Genomic DNA, 11,430 nt, shown 5'->3' on the forward strand with positions numbered 1-11,430 from the left:
ATGATTTAAATGAGGTCATGGATATATGAAGATCAGTTATTCAACACACCATATGCAATAAGGCAGGTCCTCAGTTGACCTTCAAGGTCAGAGAATCAAGCTAATTCATTCATATTCAACTGACAACTAATGGCATTTGGATCTTAATTCACAGCCCCAGATCAAATGGGAAACCATAGAAATTGGTTCATGTTCTCTCCACACAGGGCTGAAATTACAGTGCTTCACTTCATGAAGGCTTTCAAATACAGAGCACCCTCGTGACTTCCTTGGAAAGACAGAGAAGGCATCCATTGTCTTGTGACAGGCTGTTGGGGAGAACAGGTAAAGCATATGGCATTAGCTCAATCCTCAAGGTGTGCTAGAAATGTTAGCTGCGCTCTGGATGCTTCGCCTGTCAAGCTGTATTAAATGTCTTCTTTTCTTCTTTAGCAGAGAATATTCATTTTTTGCCACTGTGAAAAGGGATTTGAGGAAAGTCTCTGCTGCTCTCACATACGGAGATTAATCTCTCGCTCATCAGGGACTTCGGAGGCTTCCTCAGACCCCTCAGCCACTGCAGAGGCAGGCAACCAGGCACCACAAATCAAAAAAAAAAAAAAGAAAAAGAAAGTCCTCCTGAGTTCATGTCACAGGGTTTTGTGGATAAAAGCAGCTGTTTCTCCCTTTCATGCTATCCCAGGCAGCTGCCTAAGCCCCTCCACATAGGAGAATAGAAGCACTCCCTCCTGCCAAACACAGAACATTTACTGCCTTCATAAGCCCACTGAAGTCTGAATCTCAGACAAAAAAAATGTGAATTATGACATGAAAAATGTGTGACTCTGTTTCTGGCAAATCTGCAAGTGTTATGTGTACACTTTTATATGGTTTTGGCTACTTCAGCCCACTTTCTACATTCACACCTTAAAAACAAAAAGCCTACTGTAGAATCATCTTGGCGAGAAATGTCTCCTTTCTATGAAAAGGTTATTACAATTTATTAAAAGGCTTCATATTGTATCTTTAACAGTCCTGATAGATTTACTTTAATGTTAGAATAGCATTTCTTAATCATCTCAGATACAGATATTTTCCATTATATTATTCTGACCTCGTTTTCATTAATAATACATGCAGGCCTGAAAACTCTCTGCTGATTATTGAAGGGGCAGAGTGAGGTTCGTCAATGAAGTGCTCTATCCATCATCCCCAGCCAATTAAACTGAAATATTGCTCACTTTGCACTATCAGCTTGTCATGCCCTCTGATATCCACACAGTTTAATCAATTACAGCACCCACACAATCAGAAATTAACCAGTATCCTGAATCAAACAGTAAATTAACTGGGTTTTTCATGTGAGCTTTACAGCATGTTTGTGCATTAATTGTGTTGCTAATGTACAAGCTGTTGCTTTTACACAAGTCTGCTCTCCAAAAATGAGAATTATGTGAGAAGAATATTTTCTGTGTGTGATCAATATGACTACATCATTGTACTGGTAAGAGACACACCTGGCTGTCTAAACGATAAATGTGGAATTCAACAAAACATCATGGTTATCCAAGCAATGCTGAATCAATGGCAACTGGACTTGGTTGTAGGTACAGTAGGCTGTAGGTGTTTTACCTCTCATCCCAGAGGCTCTTCAGTTCTCATTCTTCATTGAGTTCTTTTTTTCAAAGTGATTAAACACAGCTTTTGTGAACCTGCTGTGAGACAAATCCAGCAGGCAGTGGGGAGCACTGATGGTCTGCTTTCAGCCTGATGTTTATAGATCCAATCTCTTGCTCACCTCTCTTTATGCAGTTATAGTGAGATAGTGGTCTGAGAGTCAGCCCAGAGTAATTGATTGAATGAGCACAGCCTCCTGAGTGGGCTAAACACTGGAGGGTTGTCATGCAGAAGAAAGGTCCTTCACTACTTTCCTTAATGTCAACGAAAATTATGTCTAGTGCTGCAAGATAATGCAATTTCCACTGTCTGCAAAACAAAAATGCAAATTTCAGTGCCTATTTGGAACAAGGTTTAACTGAGAAGAAGAAACTCAGACTTTCAGGAGCCTTCGACTACTCTACGTAGCTTTAAAATCACACAGACAAATGTGTGAAAAGTGAGTGATGGGTTTTGAGGACTGAATTTTGCTCTTTTTTAATTAGAGACAGTGTCACATTGACAAGATGGCTGTCTTTGAGGAAACTTGAAAAGGGATTCATGAGAAATAAAGTGTTTTATACGAATTCCACATTCTCTTTTAGTGCAAAAATGAGTAAAGCCTGCACATATGCTTGTGTGGCTGGCAGTGAATGCATAGGGAAACACTGCTGGTGCAAAAACAATCCTTTCTTTTATCACCATGCTAGCAGCATGGCTCTAGGAATGGCAGTGTCTGTTTGTCTCTCGGTTGGTTGGTTGGTCCACCACTTTGGTCCAGACTGAAATATCTCCACAACACTGGATGAACTGCCATGAAATCTGGAACAGATATCCATGGTCCCCAGAAGATGAATCCAGACTTTTGCTGTAGCGCCACCAGAAGGTCAACATTTTCACTTGTGCTGTGCAATACTGCAAAATCTACTTCCACACTATTGCCACAAAATTAGAGCAGATATTCATTGTTCCCTGACCATGTATCCAAATGTTTAACTAACTTTGATAATCCTTTAGCACTACCACGAGGTTAACATTTGTGGTTTTCAATGAAATGTCTCAACAACTCAAATCTGGTAAACGAATACATGCCCCCCTCAGGATGAACAGTAATTATTTTTGGTGAACCCATGACTTTTCATCTGGTGCCACCATCAGGTCAAAATTTCAGTTTGTCCAGTATTTTGATTTCTGACCAAATACTCGCAAAACTAATGAAGTTCAACGCTCACCCTTTCTTCTAATCAGACGACTGGGTGTTTTCAATAAACCAATCAGGCTCTGTCACGATCTCAGTCAGCCAATCGTGCCATTACAAACTTTAAACCCCTTCTCTCTTCTTTGTCAGCTGTCATTTCGGCGTGAATTTACTGCAACCCTCCTCCACCCCATTCACCTCCAGCCTTCATATCCAGTGCCAAGGTCAAGCTCATCAGAGTCCACTCCTCATCACATACAGATCTTCATCCCATCACCACCACCACCAGTGGGGGTGGGGTGGGGACTTATACTATGCACAGCATCACCCCCTTCAAATATGATGACATTACTATGAAGTCTAATCACGGAAGACGGGCACATCTCTTACATTACTCCTCCTGTTTGTGCATATGGCAATAAAAAAAATTGTTCACTCAGAATGAAACTCCTGACTGAAATGATATTTCCATCAGCCGTGACTTGACTGGCAGACTGATTGGTTGGCAGACTACACATTGAACTTCAATCAACCATAGCTTGCCATTCCAGGTGAGGCCCTTATCAGGCTGGTACTCTGTAGTCTGATTTTTGCATTAGTCTAAACACTGGCAGTCCATTTAATTTTGGTCAGTCTGATTTCCTAATTTATCTATTTAAAGGAATAGTTCTGTGTTTTGGTTTTCCTGCTGAGAGTTATATGAGACTCTTTCATATCTGTCCATTACAAATGAAGCTAGAGCCAGGAGCCAATTAGTTTAGCTTTGCATGGTGACAACAAGACTCCAGGAAGTCACAGCTGACAGTCTCTTGGCTGTACACTCATATTTCATGGACTGATATGAAAGCCATATTGATCTTTTCATCTAACTCTCTGCAAGAAAGCCAATAAGCAAATTTGCATAGTGTCCAAAATGTGGAACTACTATATTCCATTAAGTCAACAAGAAACAGCATCAAGAAAACTACTATACAAGGTTATCAAATACGCAGCTTTGGTTTGTTGAAAATGTCAAGAAGATATTGGTAAAAATAAACACTGTTAAATCATGATGCATCAGTTTTGAAATTTTATGGGGTCAGGTCTTTGCTGAAAGAATCTAAATAAAATGAAATGGACAGAAAGATTACACCGAACCTCAATGCTGTGTTGACAGACACCTCAGACGGCATCCTACCGAGACTCCTTTCAACAAGTTAGATTTTCATTAAGGGAAACCATCAAAAACACATTTTATGCCTTTGTGGGCAATCTATAATTACTTCAGCATTTTTTCCTGTCCATTACAGAGTAATGCCTTTACTGAGAGAAAAAACGATTAGTTATGGGGAAATATTTAACCATCCATAAAAATCCTATCATCGGGATAATTAACTGTGTTTTCTTTTTGACACCAGATGAAACAGAGTAACAAGCATGTTAACAGATGCCTCTACCGAACGTTCCCACACAAGTGAGGGAAGAATCATGCAAATTTATGCTGAATTCAGAGTCATCATGCTGTAAACAACATTACTGTACTTACAACAGTGTGTGTGCTACGAATAGTGATGTTCCATCTGACTTTTTTTTTGTCCAAACTTAGAAAAACCTAATAATGTGAATGTTAATTTATTCCATTCTGGGAATATGTGTTTGGATATGGATGAATTAAAAAAACAGTCTTCTAATAAGGGCTGCTGTGCCAAAATTTGGATGCACAATACACCAGCACTGCACTGGAGACAGAACTTCAGTATTATAACTGTAAATTTCCAAGCTCGTGGAATGTGTGAAATATGGTTGAAACACAGAGAAGTTTAAATATCCTCACAGCTGTCCAGGTTAAAAACACCTCCTCCACCATGCCCGAGAGTTAGGAACATACAGTGTCTGTAACGGGATCACCAAAGCCTGGATTCATCCTCTGGCTGCCATGGATATTTGTACCAAATTTCCTGGCATTCTATTAAAGAACATGAGAGTTAAGAACAAGTTGACAGAAGTTTTATCTCATCCATAAGACAGCACATTAAATCAGATCCCCATGGTTCGTCAAGCAGCACTTAATAGAGTTCTTTACGATTTTGCAGAGCTGCAACATTAAGGTGGGTATGTAGAATGGGGATATCTGCAGGGCAAGAATAATAACAGTCTCATTATAATCTAAAACAGTCCCTAACCCAATATCATTGTGCAGATTAATTTCTTAGGCAGGATTTTGAAATGCTTTTTTTTAAAAGTTTGATGGATTCTTTACAGAGAAATAAATTTAAAAAATAAGAAAGAAATATCATCATAGTTACACACTGCATTAAGTCTCCACACTGTACAAAGTGCACACACTCAGATAACTGTGAAGCCTTTATATTCTGTGATAGGAATCTAAAGGGAGGGCACTTGCTTGGATGCTGAAACATGCTCAGTGACGATATGTTTCAAGAGTAATTCTTTACTCCAAATGCACCGAAAGAGCACACCAGACACCTGTAACATTTTATTTTGGTAAATGATCTGGAAAAGTGTGGATCATTAGTATTACTTTTACCAGATCTGACTGTTTGGTTCCCACTGTTAAAGGGCAGTTGCATTCATCAAAACTTTAATCAACACACCTAGAAGTTATTCCTACTGTGCAGTCTACAAAGCAATGATTTACTTCATGGAGAGCAGTTCCAGCTTTCCAGCTCCTTTTACAGAAAAACACGACTTCAACCACAGAAAGCAAAAAAGTAATTAGGAGTTTGTTCACAAAGCTCCCCACAGATATATTGGGACACAAGTGACTGGGATGGATACAGTGGTGTCCTTTGTTGTTAGAAGATGAAAATACTAAAATCAGAAGTAGTAAATAGACTTATTACGTATGTGAACTTTGCTTAACCCTCACTGTTCTTTCCATTGTGGAGAAGTTTCAGCCTTTTTATCTAAAATGTGATCTGATCAAACTGAACAAGTGTTCTCTGGTGTTTTGTTATGTTATGTTATGTACAGTATGTTTGTTCAGAGTTGGAGGGCATGTGAACTCTGTGTTTTCACTGTGAAGACAGGAATGTTGGAGGACAGGACTTCTAGAGTGCTGGGTGCAGCCACTGGGGATACTGTTAAGCTAACTGGTTATGGTCATTAAATTCCCGTGAACCATAAGTTGGCTGCTTGTTAAATCGTAGTGTCTTCTTTTCTATTTGTAATGAGTAATTGAGTTTTCAAATGACTTGGACATCACTTATAGCCATCCCCATTCAGTGCTGAGTGAAAAGTAACTGTAATGGATGTTGCCATCTTGAAAAAATGTGAAAGATTTCGTAAAGTCTCTCAGCTTGAACTTTCTGCGCCCTCAGATAATGATTCAATTACAGTGTTACTCTTGAACATTATCCTGGGATCATCGGGAAGTGAAGTGGTGTGTGAGTCAATGAGATGCATGACAATCAGCCTGCTAGTGGCTTTTAACCTTGCCAAAGCGGTTTTGGTGATGAGGGAGAAACAAAGTAAGATTTTGAGTTTAGAGCCCCTGTCTGATGGGATAAGCTATCAGCTACAGTAACATCCCTCGTAAGGCAAGCATGTGCTTCTTTATTAAATCTTCTTTTACACAAGCTCCGAGATTTTAGGAGCTCAAAGGAAGGCCAAAATAAGATCTCTGGTTAGTATTAATTAAAATGACACTACAAAGCGTTATCATGGTAATAAGAGCCTTATCCATGGCTTAAGCTTTGTAGTCTTGTAATGTGAAATAGGCCTTGGAGCTTTGGTGGAGCTCATGAACAGATACTATACGTACTGTACGGGCGTACTTCTTTAAATTTATCCACTGGATACTGAATCACTAATCTAAATTCATGACGAAATTACATCCAGACACTGGAGTGGTAGCTTGCAGGCTGTAAATGACACCTTACTTGTTTGATTTAATGTTGTCTAAGAGATGGAGTGATGACTTTTACAATTTAAATGCCAAAGATGAAGGTTTCTAATCAGGAGAATGAAATGTGGTAACTTTTAAACTTTTAAAAACATTTGTACCCATAACAGTCACATATGTGTAGCCCTGTAATGCTGAGTCACATGTCACTTCATGATTTCAAGTTCCCTTTCAAGTGTGGGGCGGTCATGGGTGAAAGAAACAATGCTGATTATCAGTTTGAAATGGGAAGAGTCTCCTGCGAGTCTCCCATGTTTTGTCAACCCACACATCCACCCCAGCCTCCTCCTAATGCACTCTGTGTACTATGTCACCTGACTTCCTCCTTTGCCCCCGTCATAATTACTAAAGCTGCCAGAGGCTGACTAACAATAAAACGTAACTATGGGTCATAATGATGATGCACAGATAGGGTAATTACCCCATGGGGTAATTCTTTTCAGGAGGACAGTCTCGAAACACCACAGTATTAAAGTGGAACAGGAAGCCTTTTATGGCAATTTTAGGGATGTCAGTTGTGTCACTTCCTCATGAATAAACTCTAGTTTTAGAGTTATAGGATAAGAATATGAAAACACGGCAGCCGAACCTTACCATCCATTTTGCTGCATAATAGGCACACTATTTCCTGCACTGGCACTGGATATAAATTGTGAGGCGTGGAAACATATAAGAACATAATTCCTGGGAGTACTTGTCAGGAGGGAATGTCAGGAACAGGATTGGCAGAATAAAGGCATACATGCTCTAACTGTGCAAATTAAATTCACAAAATTCAAATTAGTTTTATGGTTTAAACATTAGACTTCAAATCATGTGCCCAAAAACCATACACGTCTTAATGGGAACATCTGTCTCATTTATCAGCTGCAGCAGGGAGTGAAATCAACTCCTCATGCAAATTTAATATCAATCATTTGTTAAAGGCTCAGTTTAAGAAAATATGTTCATCCCCGTCAAGAAGAGGGACTAAATCTAGCTCTTGGTCCCCAAACCACCCAACAAAATACAAAATGCACTTTTGGGAAAGTGGTCTCAGACATTTGGACCCCACTGTACTTTCACAAGTCATAGTGGTGGTGAGTGTTTGTATTGTTACCCAATAATCTGTTATGAGCTGCTCTCATAGAAATAGAGAGGCCATTAAGTACATCCAGCCCTGCGGTTCAGAAGGTCTAACACTATAGAATAATGAGGTCTAGAGTGAGAATATTCCTCACTGAGGGAAAATGTAACTGAAAATGGTACCATGACTAACTTCTGTGAAAATGGAAATGGCAGAGAAACCCAACAGAGGGAAGATATTGTTCCAGATAGGGGACCTACAATTAAACTTAATGAACATGAAAAACTGGTTTTCAGTTCGCTTTGCTGCAGAAAATGACAAATGATGGATTTCAAATAGGCGAGACAAGGCAATTACTAACAGCTGTTGTAGTAAAGAGAAGAGTGGATTTTGTGAAATTTAAAAGAATCTCAATTGCCTCATTATTTAACTCCGAGGAAACAAGGCTCAACGGTTTTCTGAGTAAAAAATGAAAACTATTCACTATTAAAGAGTTCTTCCTTGACCTCTCTCCCACAGACACAAGATTGTGACTTGAGATGGACCAACAAATTTATTATCACTCCAGTGGTGCTAAATACAGAACCACAAAAACTGACCATTAAAAAAATGTACTGTAGTATTTAATGAAGTAACTGAGGACCTATTTCTAACCAAACTCTCATCAGAAAGATCCTGGAAGCTTTTAGTAAAATCAGTGGCAAGCTAATGGATATAGCAGCATAGGTTATCATGCGTTTCTATGGTTACAACCTCAGTAACTGCAACATCACTGGTTGCATTTTTAAGCCACTTTGGATAAAAGCCAAAGTCTGACCTTGAGTCTTTTTTGTCTTTCACTCAAGCTTTAAATAGGCCGTGGCATCAGCTCTGAAACATCAGCGGTGTTATATTTTGGTAACCTTTGACAGCTGACATCAGAGAGCAGCCTCAAACTTTAACTTGTCAAAACCAGTAAAACTGAGGATCACTCTTCCAAATCAACGTGCCAAAGCATTTATTGGAGTCCAATCTCATTCTCTTAAGGAAGCTCACTGTTGAATATACCTTCCAACTGCATGCAGAGACATTGTCTAATTTGGATTTAAGAGTAAAAGTAATAACATTCCCCAAAAGTGAAATTTTCTTTTAATCCATAACCTTTACAACTCTTCATAGATATGATAGAGTCATTTTAATGAGTGTTTCCAAAAGCTACCATGACCTGGATGACTGAGGATCTTCACAGACATTTTAATGAGTGACACTAAAAACTCTATTTATGTCCCTGTTAACATACAAAAAGCAAAGTACACGCTACAATATCCTCTGACGCCAATTAATTTTCCTCATGTACCTCTGAAATGTGGTGTCAGGTTTGAGACAATCCAATCATGTAATTATCTGAGCATGGGGGTACACTAATCTTTCCAGTGACAATCAATAAAAAAAGCTGACATGAAATGGATTTCTATACAGGAGTAAGTCATGTCTCTCCAGTAAAAGCAAGAGAAGCATAGCGTAAGCCTTTAATCTGCCTGTAATAGGCTTCGGTAAAATTTTATCCAAGCTTTCTGTAACCAGTGCTGTGAAACCATTGGTGCCTATATACAGTATTATGACGGTACTTTATATTATTAAGTCTCTATTGAGAGAGATTAAATGAGAAATCAAGCCTGACTGCTTTGATGCTGCAGCCTGTGTTTGTGAATGTGGGCTGCTAAATTACTTGCAGAAGAACACAGTTACTTATGGTCACAAAATGTGAATATATTCTTTCTGTCCTGAAGCCGTTTTAACAAAGAAATTCACAATTAAACAGATCATTGTAAATTAAATGAGTGCTATATGGAATACTTTATTTAGATACTTTTTTGACTTTATTGTGGATTATATTAATTAGAATAATCTCTCCCCTGAATAGTGATGCTGAGGCTGTGTCTGTTATGTGCTACAAAGAGCAATACTTGGTATTCAAAGAGTTTGAAAGGTGTTGTCTACTGTTTTCAGCCTTTCTACAACTGGGCACACATCAGCAAAAGTATGAGGAATGGATTAAACACGGCCTATGTTGGCATTCGCCTCAAATTTTAGCATGCTAAATAGCTTACGACCTAAATATAGCACTAAGCTTCACTTCCAAGGCTAAGGAGCACATTCACGAACTAATAACAAACCACTATTTGTGGGATTACATGCCACATAAAAAAGGCCTGTTCATGACTAGCATAGGCCTATTCATTGTGTGGTATTTTCTCACGGTGTGAAGACCCTCAGCCAGAGAAGGACTTTTCACCAAATTCATAGAGCTAACGTTATATTAATCAGCTAAACTAGCTACCGATTAAATTTGCCAACAGTTGTCATTTCAGCCAGCGGTTGACAGCTGCTGACTACAAATGAACAACCTGATTTTGCTTTGACTGCCATTGTTATAATTATGCACTGCGTATGTGCAAGAATGCTTAACATATATTTATACAGATATATTACAGATATTACAGCAACTGCTTTTATTGTTTTGGTTTGTTTTTCCAGGCAATTAAATACTTTTCAAATCGCTTTTCTGATGTTTTGTTTTTCTCCACCTCCATTTTTGCTACACCTTTTGCTTACTCACTTATCCCTTGCAAATGACACCTGCATCAATGTGATCATTAGTTAAAATCAGAACAGATGAATCAACACCTAGAAAAAAAATAAAATGACTTTGAAACGTGTGAGATCTGCACCACTGCCATGTTTAGTCAACAAGTCAACAGTCCGTGAATACTTTATATACCAGCCAAGGCCATGGCTGACTGCCCTACATGGCACAGAATCAGGTTTTTTTTTAAGCTCTACCTTTTTTTAATAACAAGTTGAGCAGTGATCCTCAGCCTCTCCTCCTGAATCTCTTGCTTTGTTCTTTTGACTCAGGGAGACAAACAGTGCCTCAGTGCTGCCCAGGGTTTTCAGTGAGAGCCACAGGAACATGAGAAGAGGAAGATATCTGAGGCTGGACAGACACTCAAGCATTTCCCAGTGTGCCACTGTAGAATTCACCTCTGCTGGTGGTATACTGTATCCTCAGCACGAAGCAAGACATCAGTTTTTCCACACAGTTCAAATAGGCCATTCATGTCGCTGTGAGCCTTGTCTGCCAGATTAATGTGTGACTTTCATGACCCTTTATGAGCTTACATTATGGCAGCTTGTGACCTGTAACAACTTACTTTGCTCAGAGGTGAGGGCTGTGGCAGTTTCATCGCCGCCGAGGTCACAGTTCATCTTCCTACCAAACCTGGCGGGTCAGTATGTGGCCACGTATGTTGGTGAAAATGATTGTAAGACATTTGTATTCAGCTGGAAGAAGGCAAGCGGTCTTTCCTAATCACACTAAAGCCATCAAATCTTCTGAGCTGAGTGCCTCATACTGAGAGGGTTTGCTGATGGGCTGCAAAGCATGGTAAATCAACTTACCAGGGTCGTCACACACAGCGTCATGGAGGTCATACCAATTACAATCACTGAATTTTTATCATTAAATTACTCAGGATGAGTTTATGTTGATCAAGCACTGAATGAAACAGATCAGATTACAAACAAAAAAGCAAAGATTTTGATTAGTCACACTGGTGCATTTATAGTATTATTGCATAGGTCTGT

Source organism: Toxotes jaculatrix, chromosome 11 (genome assembly GCF_017976425.1).
Source record: "Toxotes jaculatrix isolate fToxJac2 chromosome 11, fToxJac2.pri, whole genome shotgun sequence".
NCBI lineage: Eukaryota > Metazoa > Chordata > Actinopteri > Toxotidae > Toxotes > Toxotes jaculatrix.